At 42.0% G+C, this 9,851-nt stretch overlaps 1 protein-coding gene across 4 annotated transcripts in view; it reads right to left on the bottom strand.

The window, feature by feature from the left end:
- The window catches only part of Jakmip2 (janus kinase and microtubule interacting protein 2), a 140,129-nt gene that overhangs the window by 56,275 nt on the left and 74,003 nt on the right, over positions 1 to 9,851 (bottom strand). The window lies entirely within an intron of this gene.

Consider the following 9,851-nt stretch of genomic DNA (forward strand, 5'->3'; position numbering starts at 1 on the left):
ATCTATCTATCTATCTATCTATCTATCTATCTATCTATCTATCTATCTATCTATCTATCTCTATCTGTCTATCTATCTAATCTATCAATTATTTATCTATGTATCATCTATCTGTCTGTATATCTATCATCTATCATTTATCTATTCATCTATATCAATCTATTATCTATCTAGCCTCCTAACATACACCAACCTACCTTTATCACCAGCATTGTTATCTATCTGCCCTCTTTGACAGGTGCTGTGATTGCTTTGTTTCTTTGACACAGAGCCCACTGTGTAGCCTGAAACTTGCTTTATAGGCTAGGCTGGCTGCAAACTCACAGAGATCTGCCTTCCTTTGCCTCCCAAATGTTACTGCTGGTATTAAAGGTGTGTACCACCACACTTGACACACAGTTAAGTGCTGTTTATTTTTAACACACACACACACACACATACACACACACACACACAATTACTTTTATAAGTCTAGACAATGACCTTCCTTTCGACCTTCCCTACACATAAGGAAGTGTCAGAAGATAACACCCTATGTCTGGTACATGAGGAATGAATAGGAAGATAGCAGATGTAGACACAGGAGAAACATCCTGCTTCTCCCCCCCCCAAAAAAAAAGAGAGAGAGAGAGAGAAGAAAAAAAGAAAAGAAAGAAAATCACAGGTGCTGTGACACAACAGAAAATAGTCACAGAGACTATTTTGGGTAGGGATAAGTTCCAATCAAGCACCGCCCCACATCTTCCTGGTAAGCAGTATTGCTGGAAATAGTAGTTGGTAGGAGTAGAAACTCAAGGTGTAGGACTAACCTTCCGGTAAGCAGTGGAGGGGGGTGTTGAAGTTCCTGACTAGTAAGTATGTAGTGGGGAAAGGTTTAGATGAGGTTATTCTGGTGACAGAGTTGGGGAGAGAATGGAGGCATGGATACAGAAAGATGCGGCTGCTGAATTTGTGTAGGTGATGGAGGCCTAATGAGACTCCTGACAAGAGGAGATGGAGATAAAGGAGGTGTGTCTTTGCCACAAGTCCTTAAGTACTTCACTGGAACAAAGGAGAGAGCAGAGCAAAGTATGAACCTACAGTGGTTAACATCAGTGAGGAGAACATGAGGCTTGAGCTACTCCTGTATGCTTCCAGAGATTGGGTGGTAGTAAGCTGAAGTGCTGTCAGTGAGAACTCAGAAAGACCATGATAGGCTAGGGTCAGATTGAAAGGGAGGAGGACCTCCACTATCTGTGGACGAGGGGAGGGGCATGGGGGAAGAGGGAGGGAAGGAGGGATTGGGGGAGATGGAGGAGAGGGCCACAGCCCGTATACAAAGTGAATAAGTTGTAATAAATAATTAATGAGAAATTTTTAAAAGATTCTTACTGATCACTGTGTGTTCTAGCATCTGCTGCTCTCTACAGACCCTGATGTTTGGCTTCAAGGACTGGGATCCTGGGCTGAGGCCACCCTTTATAAACACTGTAGCTGTGCTCTTTAGAGTGTCCCTAGGGGGCCAGGGTCATGAGGATGCGATGAGCTTGGAGCAAGAGAGGGTGAACTTGTCTGCACAGGTCACGGGATGGCACAGCACATGCGACTGTGGCACTGGGATCAGCATCTGGAAGCTGAGGTGGCACAGGTTATAGGCCCCCGGAGACAATCAACCACCATTGTTCTGCTAAACGAACATAGTATTAAACTGACTTCTGGTGGCTTCCTGTTATGCACAGAGATTAGAACATCTCTCAGATCTCTTGAGACTGTTTTTGCAGGAGATGGTGATTGACATAGAGACTCACAACTAGTCCAGGAGTACAGAATAAGAGACTGCTGTGCTCAGCCCTCCGTGAGATGTGCCACACCAATGAAACTGTTTTCAGGACACAAATAAGTAATTACATTTTGTGCTGGATAGTTTCATGTCAACTTGACACAAGCTAAAGTCATCTGAGAGGAAGGAACCTCAGCTGAGAAAATGCCTTCATAATATTGGGCTGTACAGCAAGCTTGTAAGGCATTTAAAAGATACAAAAGGGCATCCATGTCATTCTCGCTCAGTGGTTTCTTCTAGCCTGTATGTTGGGACTTAGATCTGCACGGAGAAAACATAATCCAGGAAGGCGTGGATGAGCGAATGGTCACAGCCACCGGAGAAACCCCAAGCCAATGAAGAAGGCATAAATGCTTTCTAAGCAGCTGGCATGGGTGCCCACCTCACATCATGCTGCTTCTCGTAAGAGCCTGGCACTACACTACACGTGAATTCACTGAGCTACTTCAGTCGAACCCTTTTGGCATTTACTCATTTTTTTACACTGAGAATGAAAGAGGTTAGTTAACCTGGAAAATGTTGTTCCGTTATGAAATTGCAGAGCCAACCCTCAAGTGCACATCTGTCAGGCTTTCAACCTTTGTAGCTACAGCAAACCTTTCTTTAGCAGGATTCTGATCTAGCTGCCGGCAGGCTACAGACAGGGAGGGCACAGGATAGAAGTCACATCTGGAGCTTAATGAAATGGAATGGTAAGAGGCAGTTAAGACCCTGGAATTTGAAATCAGAAAAACTGGTTATTAAGTTTCCTTATTGTATATTCTTAAGCAATTAATATTCTAAGCTTCTACTCTCTTGCAGAAAAAAAAAATGGGAATGTAGTGTGCTTATCATTCTGGGCTCTTTCAAAGAATAAATGCATCAAAGTGTGTGATGAAAAGACTAACAGATATTGCTGTTACTGTCATATTTACAGTTCTTCAAGGACACAACACTCTTCTGGGCACCTACTAAAACATAAAGGGGAGAACCAACAAATTTATCACCTCTTTTATATTAAAAACAAGGAACAGGAAAGGCACAGACACCCTTTGAAAGAGCAAAGAAATTCATGCTTATGCGGGAAGGGAATTTGCGCTTTCATCGACAGGGTAAGTATTCCCAGGGGTCTTTGGCTTTGTGGCTGCTTCTGCCTCAAGCTAGAAGCTGAGTAAAGTCATAATTAACCTCAAGCTTTCCAATAAGGCTGTTGCCGCTGAGTTACGATTTGAAAGCGATGTGATATGAAATAGCTAGAGTTCACATGTGTGACGCTGAATGCTCCAGCAGTTCTGCATAATTGATATTGGAAAACGTCCACCCTAAGGAAGCTTTGAGAGCTTATCTAAGCCTCTCCTCTTTCCAAAGATGATGCTTTTGAGCGAGATGCTGTCAGCGTTCAAAATGTATGAATTACGCTTGAGGACATTATCCCTGCTTGCCAGCAGAGGCAGGCTACAGTCCCTCAAAAGCTCCCCCAGTGCAGATGTATTTCATTGTGTGCTCATAAGTTTGGCACAAAAATATAATATAAAGGGCTGCCACTTGAGCCATTTTCACTCCGGAGATCTAGTTTCCCTACATGGAGGGATTATTGTCCCTGGAGGGGCAACTATCCATCCATTACACCATGCTAGGTGTTGATTCTCAGTATAGTAGTGTCTGCACCTTCAGGAAGCTAAGCTGTTGGGCTTGCATGTTTATGTTTTTATTTTTTTAAAGCTCTATTCTCTCACCACCTTTTTCATACAATAAAAATAGCAAATATTGGGAATTAGTTAAAATTTAACACCATCAGAACAAAAAGATACAAATACAATGTAACATTATTGGTGGTATTTTTTTTTTAATGTCCTGACAAAATTTCATTTTAGAAACACATATATAAAAGAAAGGGATGTAAAGAGCTCTTACTACACACGGAAGGAACATCTATTCTCTTTAAGGGGCTTTCCAGGAAATCTCGGGAGCGGCAGTTTCCGCTGGGAGATGAAGGACCAAGCAGGTGAGGTTCACCTACTGCAAAGTTGTCAATTTGGTCATGTAGTTCTTTGGTTGATACCTCCTTCCTTGCCTCAACTCCCTGGCAAAATCCCTTCAGCTTTGTCTTTTAAAACCAGATCAAACGTTACTTCCTGTCACTTCCCTTCACACCTTTTGACTCTATCCTGAGGTGAGGCTAATTGTTCCCAAGCCTGGATTTCTGTTTGCACTTTAAAGGTATGTTTTGTGGAATTTGTCACTCATTATGTACTCATTAATTTGCAAGTAGCTAGGAGACACCTGGAATAGGACATAACTGTACTGTACTAAGAAAAGATGGCTGTCCTTCCTGGTGAGTGGTGGGAGTCAGCATTTTAATAACTTCAGCAATTGCTCAGACAATAGAACATGAGAATCATAACATATATTCAGGTGCGCCAGGAGAGATTACTTAGGGAAGGTGAGAGAGACAAACAAGAAGAGAGTCGGGGAAAGAACTTTCTAGACCAGTGTTTCTCAGCCTGTGGATCGTGACCCTTTTGGGGGTCACATATTAGATATTTCCCTAACAGTTCGTAACAATAGCAAAATTAAAATTTTAAAGTAGGAACGAAATGATTTTTGGTGGGGGGGGTCACTGTAACATGGGAAGTGCATTAAAAGGTCACAGAGCATGAGGAGCAAGGCATTCTATGTAGATGGCAAACTAAGTTTATTTTCAATGTGTCTTGTCCTAGTTTTGGGAGACATGCTTCTGCCATACAGCCCTGGCTGGCCTCAAATGCTCTTCTCCAACCTCTGCCTCCTGAGCGCTGGAGACACGTGGGTGTGCGAACAGGTGCATTCAGTCAGTACGGGTTCTTATCGTCGTGACTGCCCATCACACTCAGGCTTACTTTCTTTCACTCCTTGGCACAATGTTTGCCTTGAATCATAATCTTTTGTCTGGATTTAGAAGGGCTTTGTGGGGATAGGTCGTTTCATGAGGAAAGGTAAGTCTCCGTGTGACAACTATCTTTACCTCATTTTCTCTCTAGACTCAAAGGGACTAACAGCCGTTACGTGGTGACACATTTCAACTATTGGACATGAGGGAGGACCCTCAGACTCAGCAGGAAGTGTTCAGGTTAAGCAGAGCAAGGAACACATGAGCACTGAGCTTCTGCCCAAGGCAGGCATTGCTGTACATGTGAGCTGTTCGGAAGGCAAGATAGTGGGAACGGAAAAGCGCACAGATTATTGGACAAGTTTTATAGAATTTTATTTATAACCCAGAGCAAGCTTTTCTATTTTAGGTCTAAGTGAAATATACATAACCTATCCAGCTGTTTCCTTGGTAACAGTTTCCACAGACCTTGAATTTAGAACAAGAAAACCTATCAAGAAGACACCTCTGTGAAGTCCCAAACATAAACAGAGAGGTTTATAAATAGAAGGTGACCTGAGTGTGTCAGCTGTTTCTCAAAAGGGCAGGGTAATCTCAGTTCAAAAATTTATAACGACTAATGTACTACTGCTTAGGCTGACGTACAGAAATTTGAATAAAATAATCTGAGTGTTCAAAGATGGGTGTACACACTCCTATTATGAAAAACTCCACTCAGTTCTCAATACTCCACAGAAGAGTAACCGGCTAGCAACACGTCGCTTGTGGTGTGGCATAATAAAATCATAAACTAAAAGCAATATGGATCATTCATAAAATAGGAAGGCCAGCTGGGAAAGTCCTGAAGACCTGAGTTTGATCCCCAGGACAGACCTATATGGAAGGAAAGAAGTAACTCTTGCAGATTGTCCTCTGACCTCCACCTAAACACACACGCACACACACACACAATTAATTAATTAATTTAAATGTCTCAAACTTGCAAAACAGAATTGTATGTTCAAAACTTTTTTCTGATAGAAGCCAGTAGACATGTATGTGCATGTGTGTTGGGTGTGTGTGTGTCTGTGTTCACAATTGGCGGTCTCTTGAAAGAAAAGTTTTGTTGCTTACTGAAGTGGTTATCTTAACTCTATGCGCTATTCTCCATAGAAACAAAAATTCAAAAATCAATTCAGATACCATCGCTGAGATATAATTATGTATAAAACCTGATGTTACAGTTGGACATAGTACAATATATGTGTTCTAAATGAAGCTTTATATTCTAAGTGCTAAAGATTACAGGCACATGCACACACACGCGGGCACAAACACACACACACAAAACAAGCAAGCAAACAAACAAAAATCGCTGGGCGTTGAGTTTAAGGTTCTGCCCACCTGACACCAATCTCCTTGTTCAGTCCTGCTGCGTAGCGTGGGCACAAAGTGATTTTGAATAAAAAAATTTCAAAGTAAATGACTTTGCCACAACAGAAGGACTTCATAAAGCTGGAATCTGAAGGCTATCATGGAAGGAACAGAGAGGCAGGATACAGGCATAGGGATAATTTACGGAACGTTATGTCTGATATGAATGGTTCATTCTAGGCACTCAAGATATGCATTGAAGGCTGGTTTGGTGGGACCTCAGCACTCACGAGGTTCTGGAGGGAGGGTTTCTGTGTGATTAGGGCCAACTATACTCTTTGAGAAAGAGACACTTTTTTTCAAAAAAACAAAACAAGTCACAGCAAGCGAATGAACGAACAATAAAACAAAGCAAAAAACAAAACAAAACAAAAAAAAAAAAAAAAAACAAAAACAAAACCGAAGGACAAAAACAAAACATAAAAGAGATGAGGATAAAAGTGCAAGTCCTCATACTGAATTTGCATATTGTTTAATCCTTACTAGTACACTGATTTTTTTATTTTTAATTTTTTTTCAAAATGTATTTATTATATATCCCGATTGATGCCCCCTCCCTCAATTACCTCCAGTCCCACCCTCCCTCCCTCTTCTCCCCTATCCTCTTCCCCCTAGTCCACTGAAAGAGGGAGTTCACCTTTGCCATCTGCCCATAGCTTGTTAAGTCTCATCAGGACTGCCTGTGTTCTCTCCTCCCTGGACTGGCTAGGATGCATCACCAGGGGCAAGTGATTAAAGGGCAAGGAACTGAGTTCATGATAGAAGCAGCCCCTGCTCCCCACTCTCAGAGATCCACATGGAGACTGAGTTGCCAATTGGCCATATCTGAGCAGGGGATCTATGTCCTCTCCATGCATGATCCTCTGTTGGTGCATCAGTCTCTGCAGGACCCTCTGGGCTCAGAACTTTTAGTTTTATTGGTCTCCTTGTAGGATTCCTGTCTCCTCCATGTCCCTCTAATCCCACCCCTCTCTTTCTCCATAAGACTCCATGTGCTCTGCCTAAAGTTTGGCCCTGAGTCTCCGCATCTGCTTCGATTCCCTGTTGGGTGAATCCTTTCAGAGGACTCTCTATAGTAGACTCCCATACTGTTTCCTCTCTTCCACCGCTTCTGGTGTCTATCCTGTTTGCCATTCTGAATGAGATTTAAGTATCCTCCCTAGGGTCCTCCTTAGTGTTTAGCCTCTTTAGGTCTGTAGATGGCTGTCTTGTATTATACAACTAATATCCGCTTATAAGAGAGTGTATACCATGCCAGACACTGATGTTTTAAAGAGAAGGGGCTTAAATGTGCCTTTTTATCTCTGAAAAAAAAATTTTTTTGCATCTTATGGCTGGGAAGTCCTCGGTGCTTAGGTAGAACTTGCTATTGTTACCGTGCTCAAAGGTCCTGCTGCCACATTTCATTCCAGACCTTTGCGTTTATACCCACAGACCTGGGCTGCTCTCAACAGAAGCTTCCTTCTTGTAGTAGGTAACAGTAGTACTAAGAATAAGAGACTGGGTGCTCATCCCTCAATGAGATATTATTCTAAGTCTCTTCCCACAAGCAAGGCCTAGGGAACATCAAGAAAAAAGCAGAAGACAGAATGTAAAGAACGTAAGAGCAGGATGATGAGGAGGAACGTTGGGAATTGCAAACCTCTGGACGTAGCCTGGCTAAAGACCTGCTTTCTCCACGCCAGTCGCGGTTACCTGCACATGACCTACACACAGTGTATTCAGCAAAAGTCCAGGGTCAGAGGGGCCACACTCTTCAGGTCCCATCCCTTCCTGAATAACTACTGGCACTAGATAGCTTTTGGGAAGGGAGAATCATTCGTCTTTCAACGTGCAGACATTGGTAGATTTCCCATGCTTCAGTGGGCTCTCCCACCCCCATGGGCATATGGGTAGTACTTATTGGATTTGATGGGTTATAAAAAAAATGGACATGATGTCAGGAACGCTAACAATGTCAGTGTTGGGGGATGTGGAGGGACCTGGAGAGAGGAAATGAGGCGTAGTCATGATCATATTCTATTTATACATGAACAAAATTCTCAAGATTAAGAAGAAATTGAAATGAAAACTGTTTTTTCCAGACGTGTGTGTGTGTACATGTGTATAAGTGCATTAACTTGTGTGTACCTGCCAGAGGAAGGTACACACAAGTTATAGAGGCCAGAGGAAGACTTCAGCTGTCCTGCTTTATCACTCTCTGCCATATTCCTTTGACACAGGATCAGTGAACCTGGAGCTAGGCTGGTGGCCAGTAGGCTCTGGCAATCCTTATTTTTTTTATCTTAATTTATTTTTAGTTATGAAGGCTGGAGAGATGGCTCAGCAAGGAAAGGCGCCTTGCTGCCAAGCCTGTTGGCCTGACTTTTTCTTCCCATTCCTCCCATTGCCACTGCACTGGGTTCCGAGTACACATTCAGCCATTTCTGGCTCTTTGTGTGGGGGCTGGGATCTGAAGATCTGAACTAAGGTCCCGGTACCTCAGCAGTAAGGCCACTGAGTTAGCCAGCAGTTAGGCACTGGGTAAGTCATCTTTCTGTCTCCCTAAACTTGCCTTTAAGGAAGAGCGTTCTTGAAATTCACTGTAGTGTCAAACTGCGGCAAACAGTTCAGACGGGAATTCGTTATCAGTCAGAAGAGAAAAGCTTAGACTGGGATGGAGAGCTGGATGGCATTTTCTCTTTCTTAAGCTAAAAGGACTGTAATTTGTCCCACTTTCATATTTCTCTGTGTTATAAATAAATATCTTCTCTATGGATTTAGCTGATGAGCACTGTGTGTGTGTGTGTGTGTGTGTGTGTGTGTGTGTGTCATATAGAACTTCCTATTTTGGACTTTAAACACACTATGCCGTTTTAGATATGTGCAGTTGTAATGCTATAGAGAGAGAAGGGTTCAGTTGATGGGAGATAATTCCCTCACTAAAAATCAAAGAGCAAGGCTAATAGCATCATCAAGACATGCCTGCTGGAATGTTCTGGGAGCTTCTCCTTGTCTGATCTGTCACATAGTGAAAGCCCATATAATATGCTGGTTGCGAAAGCAGTGAGTTCGTAAAGGTTACAGATGACACAAAACTCCAGCACCTGGTACACCAAAGAATGTAGAAAGTGCCAAGACAAGCCCCTGTGGTTTAAGAATAATATAAACTAACACTTTCAGGGACTTTAAAACAAAAGTCAGGCACCGTATTAAACAGTGCGTGTTCACATCCTACTACTACACAGTATAAATACAAGACTAAGGAGAAAAGATCAAGAAAGAGGTGAAGACTCGATAATGTAATGTGCAAGCAAAGTCTTATAGCTTGGACAGCTTCGTTCCAGGAGTTTATGAACACAACTATCAAAAATACCAAATCTAGAAAATTCACTTTTGAGGAATGATACTTTCTTTTTATTTATATACTGTTTAGTTTCCTTCTATTTATTTACCAGTTACAAGTTTGTTCTATTTGAAATCAATACCAAAGCACTTTGTGGAAGTAAATTTAGAAGGAGCTATGCTGTTGAATAAGATCCAGATAGTTCATATTTACACATGTATAAGGACAAGTGTTCAAACAGAAATCAGACATCAGATTTTTAAATATAAGATGATGAGATATCACAAATGTACTGAAGCTTTTTTTCTCCATTCCAAAGATATCTATCATGATTACTGGATTACTTCTATGATAGGAATTAAATAATGCTTCTGGAGAAAAAGCAAAACACACACACATACACACACACACACACACACACACACACACACACACACACACACACA

This window comes from Psammomys obesus, unplaced genomic scaffold (assembly GCF_907164565.1).
Source record: "Psammomys obesus unplaced genomic scaffold, mPsaObe1.curated_primary_1811, whole genome shotgun sequence".
Classification (NCBI taxonomy): domain Eukaryota; kingdom Metazoa; phylum Chordata; class Mammalia; order Rodentia; family Muridae; genus Psammomys; species Psammomys obesus.